Below are 9,999 nucleotides of genomic sequence, written 5' to 3' on the forward strand. Positions count from 1 at the left end.
TCATTTTTTTTTAATATTTCACATTTGTTCATGGAAACAGTCAGTCCCAAACATTTGTAGTATAATTTCTTCTTGCAATTATCACTACTCAAATTATACATCGCTTACAATCTTTTGTGGGGAAGCAATTCATCCTTATCAATTGAACTAACTTGTATTGACTTTTTTCGGTGAATCTATCTAACTATCTCGAGTAGACTCATCTCCAAAATGCTTGTGCAAATAACTAACGAGCATAAACCAAAGGAGAATACAATCAAGCAAAAAAAATTCAATGCAGGGATTTCTAATGCCAGCAGGAATGTTATTAATCAAGAAATCTAGAACTTCCTTAAAATTTGTCATAAAATACAAAAACATTTCTCTATGGCTTCCTGGAATTATGATGGCCTCCTCTATTAACTTTTTCCCGTTGCTATTACTCTTTTGCCAATCTTATTTGTAAAAGGAAAGTCTAAAATCAAACCATTTGTTAAAACCAACAATGTATAACTCAAATTCAAACATGATATAAAACATTTTCTAGTACTATTTGGCTTCAATTAGAGTTTAAACTCGAGATCTCTCGGTCCTGAAGATAAAAGAGTGATGCTGTAAATTTAAAACTACATGAAAAAGTTGTATAATTATCAACAATCACATGGTATACTCGTGTATAATTAACTCCAACTTAATTACTTATATATCGTGGGCATAACCTGTAGAAGTAACAAAATTAGTCCCTCATTGTGGATGGACCATTCACAGAAAAATGCCTTTTCCTTGTGAAGGTAAATGCCATCTCTCCTTGCTGCAGTGTGTTAGGAGATTAAAAGCTTTGCTCTTTCCCTTCTACAAAACAGTCAAAACATCCTCTTCCAAATTTAGCAACGTTGGCATCAGATTCAGACATGTATAGGGCTCACTCTCTTAATCACTATCATGTCAATTACTTGATGCCCCAAAGCTTTGAGAGGAGCGACACATCTTTTTGGTACCGGCATTGAGAAGCAAAAGTGTATGCTCCTTACCAAACGATAAACTGACTCTTGATAACGATTGTCACAAAATTTTGGTCCCCGTTTAGGGCAATGAGGTCTTCATGATCAAGTTTTAAAAAGTGGGATTGAAAATCAGGAATAAGAGGTTTTGCGTTCAAGTCTGGCTAATGCTATTTGTGGGTTGATAATTGTGAATGTTGACCATAGTTTGTTTTAAAGTCTTATTATCTTGTTTGATATTCTCAAGGGCCATAAATAGGTCAAGAGATTTATGGCTCAAGGTTGATTAAGCTGTAGATTGAGAAACATTTGTCATTCTTGAACCATAGTTCTTAATTGCAATAATTAAACCAAAATTTGCATATGAAAATGACAATTTCTAGTTTTATTATTAATTTCTTCAAGTCCTAAACGACAAAAACCAAAAGCATTAGCTCCTAGCCCCTAGCTCCTAGCTAATAGCTTGATAGGTTATTTTCTGAGCTTACTTTTTTTTTTTCTTTTTTAAAAAAGTTTTAACTTTATTTAGTCAAGACTACTTCTTTTCCAAAGTCATAGTTGAATATTTTTCGAACAGATGGCCTCCTATTTCCTATGAGCCGCTGCAACCTGGCCCTTCATTCTTCTCCCCCATCCTTTTGCATTTGAATAAGTTCTGCTGATTAATTTATTTGACACAAAAGACATAAGATTTTAGCCCTCAATCTCCAGCAATTGATGAAGTATCATAGACTTTTTAAGAGTAATCATGCAGTATATAGTCCAAAAAAGCTAAAGAATGAACTAAACTAACAAGTTGATGAATTTATTCCCAACAAATCATTATGGCCCCCGAGTTTTAATCATGATTACTGGCATTTCTTTACAAATTATCTTGTCTGGATCAACAAATTGCAGTTGAAAGTACAAGAAAAGTATGAGCTTTTTACAACCAGCATCAACCTCTACTGCATTAGGAGAACTTCACTTAACAAGAAAAATATGTGTTACTTACTTGATATCCTTTTAGGTGCACAGGAGTTGGAGGATACAAAATCAGCACAATGAAAAAGTAATTATATCTAGTGTTGTTAGAGTTTGAATATCTGACAATGTTGATACAAAAGTAATTTTTTGGGTGTTTGTCTAAACTTTACTGTAGCTTATTGTAGAAGTTTTTTAAAAAATTTTTGAAGTGTATAAATTTTTGAATATTTTGAAGTGTATAGTTTAAAAATTTTGAGAAGTTTTTTGAGATTGCTGTAGCAAAAGTTTTTTAAAAACTTGTAGCAGATGAACTTGACAAAAAAACTCAAGTGCCAAACAGGGAATCACTATGGCTAACTACTCACCCGTTTTAAGTATGTAATGCTTCACTAGATTTGGGAAAAAAAAATGCCATGTTATTGATGCGACAGCCAAAGGTATTACATAGGGACTGTTCTTGGTTGTTGCTGATTTTGCAAAAAGATAATTAATCAGAATCGACAAAAGTCATTCTTGGATTTGTTTTAGATTTTGGCTTTCACAAAAGTAAACGAGAGCATCAGAAGTTCAATTATTAGAGTCTAAAATCAAGTGAAATAATTAAACAGTAACTCTAATTGATTGACATGTTTTAATAATCCTTTTTTGGCAAAGCAATAGGTCAAATTATAATCCACGCCTACCTCCTTAAACCTTTAAATTAGATAATGTCGGCATTGAGGGCACTGAGGGGGGAGGATTGACTACAAATTGATAATCAGGGACTTGGCTCTCCTCAATGGGGATGTTTTTCTTTTTAGGAGCAAAGGTCCCCATTTTTTTCTATTTTATGAACTGATAAACCATCTTTATTCCGTCTCTTCATGCTGTAAATACTACTTTTTCCATTATTATACACACTTTGGTCCCCTGATTAGGCCTTGATGTGATAAATTGAGAAATTTGAGCTAATTATTACTAGTTAAAAACATATGGACGTCATGAGCATATCCCCCCCCCCCCCATTCTGCTAATCAGTGAACTGGAACAACTCAACGTTTCTAAAGTTCCCTCTGCCATGTTTGAAAAGGAGACGAATGACATTTTCTAAAGCACAATGTTGGAGAAAGCGAATTGTTTGTAAGTACTTAAAAAGACAGAAAGGTATGTCCAACATTAGAATTTAGAACTTAGATCACATCACACCAAGCGTTGGTATATCACACTCTACAAAATATAAAATAGTTATTAAAGTGTCAAAATGAATGTAACAAAGTAAGTAAGGGTGTACTTTTGATTAATTATGTTTATTTTTTAAGCGAAGTCAAGACCTCCTACTTACAATCTGTCTCCCCTTTACTATCCGACTCAACCTTCCTCCCACGATAATTACATAGACTGAAAGACCTCCAATTTTGTGAACAAATTGAACTTTGGTCTTTAAGTTTTCAATTCGTCCGTTTGATTATTTTTTCGGGGTAAATTACCTTTTACCCCATATAATTTGGTACTTTACCACATAACTCTCTTATAGTTTAAAAATCTATATATAACACCCTCATAGTTTAGGTTAAAGTGTTACTGTTATTTTTTCTGTTAGAACTAATGGTTAATAGTAAATAGTCAAAGTCAATCTAATAAATTGACAAATTCACTCTTTCACTACTTTTTCTTCTATTTCCTTTTTTCCTTTTCTTTCTATCTTTTTTTTTTTTTTTGGAAGAGAGAGGATGATTTTGAAATCCTATACTTTGATTCATAAAATCTTAAGTTTCTCCAAATACAAAAGAGTTGGAAGGAAGACAAAAAATAAATAAATAAGAAACAAAAAGAAGGAAGGGAAATATAAAACAAATAAATAAGATACAAAAAATACAAAATCTTTTTTTACTACAAATATGATTGTAGGTTTTCAAACCAAATCTTTAATGGTATTTTCTGTTTTTTATTTATCTATTTTATATTTCAATTTCTTCTTTTTTATGTTTGGAGAAAAAATAGAAGTAATGGAAGGATAAATTTGTCAATTTATTAGTTTAAATTTGACGTTTTACTATTGACTGTTAGTTTTAACAGAAAACTAATGATGACATATTAACCCAAACTATGAAGCAGCAGTTATACATAAATTTTTAAACTATGGGGGATATATGATAAACACCAAATTGGTAAAAGGTAATTTACCCTTATTTTATATCATATGATATTTCAAATCGTTACAAGTAACACTCCACAGCAAGCAAGTGCTTGTATTCAATTTCAGCTGATAAACTGCATACATGGAGGATTAAGGATCTCCCCATACATCAATAAATAAAGTTCACAGACAAAAAGCGAAAAAGGTTAGGAGGGAATGTAAAGATAATTAACCATTAAAACATAAAACTTTTGTTAACTATGGTGAATTAGCATTTACAAAACATACTACACGTATTATCAGATCATTTAGATAGACGAATCTACAAAAAAAAATTAAAAAAAAAAAGTGATTAACCCAAGTTGATAAAAAATTTATATATATTTGCTTCACATTTGCTGGGAAATGAATTATGTAAAAATGTTTTTTCATTCCTATTGAAAATGCATTATCAAGACTTTTCTAAAACAGGAGAAGAATCATAAGGAAAGTACCTATGACCTCCAACGAGAAAAAGGAATCATCAACTTCAACAAAATAATTCTTCTCCTTCTTCTGCCTTGCAGGAACGCAGTCGCAATCCCAATGCTTTAAATTCTGCTAGTGAATATTATACTGAACAATCTAAATTGTTCATGAGGTTAACACAATCTCTGATGTGCAATAGGATCTAATTAAGTGAAGTCTTGAAATTTATTTATTTTTTAACAGAATCTTTTTGATTATATGAATGTCCAAAGAGTTCTGTTCAGTTTTCCACCTCCATGAACAACATTGTCATAGCATTCATATTCCAAAAACAAAAATTCGTGGGCTGACTAAAAAGCTACATTCCGGCACAGAAAGTCCACTTCACATTCTAAGTAATAAAACAACACCACCATCGTCACAACCACACCAATTCCTCAAAGAGATGATTGTTTGTTCAATCAATTTGCAATCGTGGAAAAATACTTCACTTGTTAATTCTCTAACTCGCCGCTGAAAAAGCGATCCCATAACACACACGAGTCTAAACGCTCTGTTCTTTACCAACTAGCTATTGATTTAAAAAACTTCAAGTATTTTTTGATACTCACACATATGTTCAATTACACGGTCGACTTCAAGAAGGGTTAGATTGAATGGTAATCGTAAGTAAGAGATTCTAAATTAAACGCGATCTGGATGAACAATCTACCCTGATTATGTAAGTTCCTCAGGAATCTTGGATTGTCTGAATCCTAGATTAGCTTGGACAAACGTAGCACTAGAGACATTGGACCTAGGCAGTGACTCCAGTCGTATAGTTGTCATTTGGGCCTATTATCATTTAATCTTCTAACCCAACTTTGATAAGGGCAATTGACCTATTCATAGCTATCAATCAACCTTTAGTCAGTCCAGTATTTACGCGGCAGCACATAAATACAAAAATTCATGCACGTTTAGATTCTTTAGCAGATTTGACGGCTAAGAAGCCGAAACCCACACGTATACTCTACCAGTTAAATGTTTGTTCTTTTCTTGTATTCATTTGCATGTCGGCTAACTGTTGTGAGTTGTCTATTTATTGCTTTTCATTTGGTTCATTTGGATTGGCTCTCAATTCCTTGTGGAGCTGAGCCAATTATTACGTTCAAATCTTCATGTTTTGACTCGTATGAAAAGTAAACGATATCTAAGTGCTTCTAGATTAGAAGATTGCAGAAAAGAGAATCGATACTGTATACTGTGTGTGAAGTCCCAAATCTACAAAATGGCACGTTCATAATCATTTTGCTCAAGAAAGTCAAGTTCACAATTCGGTCAATTGTGGTTGGATCAATATAAATAGTGAGGCGAACACTAACATTAAATTAAATTCAACACAACTTTTTGAGAAATGTTTAATTTGATGTGAATATGGCATTTAGTAATAGTTTTAACTTTTATATCGTCCAAAATTCAGGAAAAAAAAAAAAAGTAAAACCACAACTGTGTATTAGTTTAGATCCAAAATTCTGGTAGACCCGATTTTCAAAAATTTAATCGTCCAAATTGTGCCACATCACACCATAATGTGACACGATCTAGACCATTAAATTTTTTAAAATCTGATCTATCCAAGTGTGAGTCGTAGTTCACTGTACTGATACAAATTATTTCCAAATAAAAGCCTGAGACGAGATTGTGCATAGCATGTTTGAATCTTGATCCTTTTGTCATATTTTAGAACACTAGATAAAGCGTGAAAATCTTATGATCATAAACGTGATGAATAAATTGTCGATTTGTTCAACAATTAGATGCTTCACATGAATATGCAAAGCTAACAATATAAATAGCTAACGTTAGATACCCCTTGTTTAATACCATACTTACTTTACTCATCATCATTGAAACAAATATATAGCAAAAAGAAGTATCCATAAGCAAATGCCATCAAATATTAAAATTAAATTTATTTAATTGTCGCAGTAAAGCTTTTTTTTTTTAATTATCTTGTGACTTTTATGCTGGATTGTGATTAATAACTAACTAGTTCCCTACATGATTATGTGGTTCTTTTTTTTTTTTTATGAGTGTCACTATAAGTGAAATCAGTACGAGAATACCTACTTTTATTTTTTCTTATTATTAAAAAAAGCCTCAGAAATTAGTTGAATTCTGATATCTCAAGCTAGAAATTGATTTAACCACTATCTAACTATGCTAAATATTTTGGATTGTATATAATATATCTTCTACATTATGTGGGCTGGCTTTATTTCTGTGTAGCAAAAAGAAAATTATAATGCTTTATCAAGAAATTGAAAAAAAAAAAAGGGAAATTTTACTCTTGTTAGTCAAAGCTACTATTGTTGACCTACCAAACCCACCTGCAACCTCTACTCTTTCGCTCTCAAACTCTCTTGATCACATGGAAATCAATTTTTTTGTTCACTAACCACCAAATAAACAATCATTACTCATCGAATATGTTCAGAGAATGGTTCAGATTTCAAAATCAAAATCTGAGTCGTTTTATCATGTTTTTTCCTCTTTGTTGAGTATTTTACACTGGATTAGCTCGAGTAATTTATATTTCCTTGAAGGAAAATCAAGCAATCAAATAATTGTTGCAAAAAAAAATGAGATGTATTTAGCAAGGACAATGAGAAGCATTTATCAAGTCAATTACAATGGTTATTTTAGCTCAATTTCTGTTTCAATTTTGACCTTTTATTCATTTAACTACTAAGATGTAAAGGAAAAGAGATAGCAAAAGAAATTTTGGTGCATCTTAGATGTTCCCCACTTGGCTTAACAAATTTATTAGAGCTAATCTAAAATGTGTGGTATTATGATGTGATTAATAATGCTTCCTGTTAAAATGTTATAAGATAATATAAGGAAAAACTAAATAATGAGTATGATGATGTTAGAAAAAAAATAACAGCTAGCAATATAAAATATATAAGAAAATTCAGTTACTATTATATTTATCACATGATCTCTAAGTGGTTCCAGAGGCCAAGGCTATACAAGCTTTTTTCTATCTATTTTTTGTGGATCTAGAGATCAGGCCTAGATAAATTTAAAAAAAAAAAAAGAGAAACAAGCTTTTAGTCTATCTATTTTCTAATTTGTTTAGAAACATAAAAGGGTAGGGTTTTGAAACAAATCGTATTACTAATCGTATCATCCTATACACGGCTCACATCAAAGTAAACGAGTTCGGGTCGATTTTAATCGTCGATTTTTAAGCTTGTGAAATTTTGAATTCAACAACTTAGCATGTGCTCCAATTCAAGATAAAACGACACCATACCTTTGGGGGAGAGGGGCTAGTGCAGTTGAAGTCTAGTACGATTCCCGACTGTTATATTTTTTATATTATTTGATGTATAATTATATTACATTATTTTATTTAAAATAAAAGTGTTTTACGTGAATAAAATATTCAAAAATTTAAACATGTACAACAACTGAGCAGAACTATACATAACATAATTATGCTGAGTTCTTGCCCTACTTTTGGACTGCCAACCGCAAGTGCCCATGATCCCAAAGATCAGGTAAAAGATGAACGGAGGACTCAATATCTTTACAATAATAAAGCTTATGTAGGTAGTTAATTTGGTGTTAAATTTGTTAGTTTTCAAATTTACCCTTATCTTTATTATCCATTAACCCTCATTTCTATTATCATCTGACATACAAATTCTGCACAGCCAAAACTACCTCTCTCTAATTCTCACGTTCTCGCTTACCAACCGTCTATTTACTTCCAATTGTACATATTTCTGTACAATACACTTTTTATTACACATTACACATTACACAAAATAGTTATATTCACTTGCACTAATTTTTTGATTTTTTAATTAATAATATTTTTTTTTGCAAATTGCACACGCATCGAGTGTGTCTCGATAGCTAGTGGTTAGTAATGGGCTAATATACAAGATCATATATTATGTGTAAGCAGTTAAGTTTCTTGAGGGTTAAAAGGTAGGGAGTATGGAATTTTTGCCTTTTTTTTTTTTAATTACGAGTATAATACCAATCCTTTTCTAAGTAGTACCTCAATAGTATGACTAATAAAATAATTATCTCGCATATTTTATACTCAATTTAATACGTACGTTTTAATTGCAAACTCTACAATGAATTTAACGCTTGGTCCTACCAAAAGATCTTGACAAATTCTTCTGAAATTTATTATCCCCGAACCCCACATGTATAATAGAAGCCGTGGTGAATGTGGGGCGTAATCGCAGATGCCGCTCCAAGTCGCATGATAACGCAGTTGAAAACTTTGACATTACCATGATATTGAGCAAATTATGTGGGTAATCACTGAACCTTTTGAAAAGTTGAGTTTTAACTACTTAACTATTAATAGTATATTTTTTTCATTGAATTGTTAAAGGTATAAATTTTGGATCATTCTGTTTGATTTTACTATTAACTCTGAAAAATCTAACTGTTAATAGTATGTCTTGTAAATCGTGTAGACCCTTAGATTTGGCAGAGTTAATGGTGAAATCAGACAGAATGGTCCAAAATTTACGTACTTGATAGTTTAATGGATAAAAACATACTATTAATAATTTAGTGGTCAAATTTTAACTATTCAAAAAGTTCAATGGCTATCGGAATATTTTGCTCTCATGATATCTTATGCACTGAACAGAAGGAATCCAGTATAGGAGCAGAAATAAATTAGTATAAACTGACGTGCCTAAATCCTAACCATCAATGTCAATCCAACTTGCACGGCCGGACTTGATCTTCACCGTCACTTCTCTTTGGCTGCCACACCCTGAGACTAGAGCGAAAAGGCGAATATGCTCTGTGTGGTGTGCAAATTAAGAAAAAAAATTAAATTATTTCTATTAAAACCAATGAAAGTTATCAAAGGTCCTTTTTTTGTCAAAAAAAAGAAGTTATTCTTTTTTGGCAAACACAAAAAAAAAGAAACTATTCGAAGTGGAAGCTATTAAAAGCTATTAAATTTAAGTAGTTATTTTTAGTAAATTTCTACTTTTATAAGGGTAAAATTTTAAAACCAAATCTCCTCTCATGCGTTATACATAGAAAGAAATAGAAGTTACTAGAAGTTGCTAAACTCAAGCAGTTATTTTTAATAAATCTTTAATATGGTGAGGATAAATTTGGTGTTTGGATTGGAGTTTTCTACCAAAAGTTTTTAAGTTTTTCGTGAGTATGTTTTTTTAATCACCTTTTTATTTGATATACATTAAATTGCTATAGTATATTTTTTTACAAAAATTCCAGAAAATAACAATCCAACTGGGAGAAAACCAGGAGATGACATAAAATTTAATATCAAATCCCTTCTGCATGGTTTATAGATAGAAATATATCATTCCTTCCTTCAAAATTGAATGTTTCATTTAAACGAAACTATTTCTGTTGAATGTTAGCCTTCAGCTGATTATCCATTCTGCGTGCAAACTTGTGTACAAA

This window comes from Coffea eugenioides, chromosome 2 (genome assembly GCF_003713205.1).
Source record: "Coffea eugenioides isolate CCC68of chromosome 2, Ceug_1.0, whole genome shotgun sequence".
Lineage (NCBI taxonomy): Eukaryota > Viridiplantae > Streptophyta > Magnoliopsida > Gentianales > Rubiaceae > Coffea > Coffea eugenioides.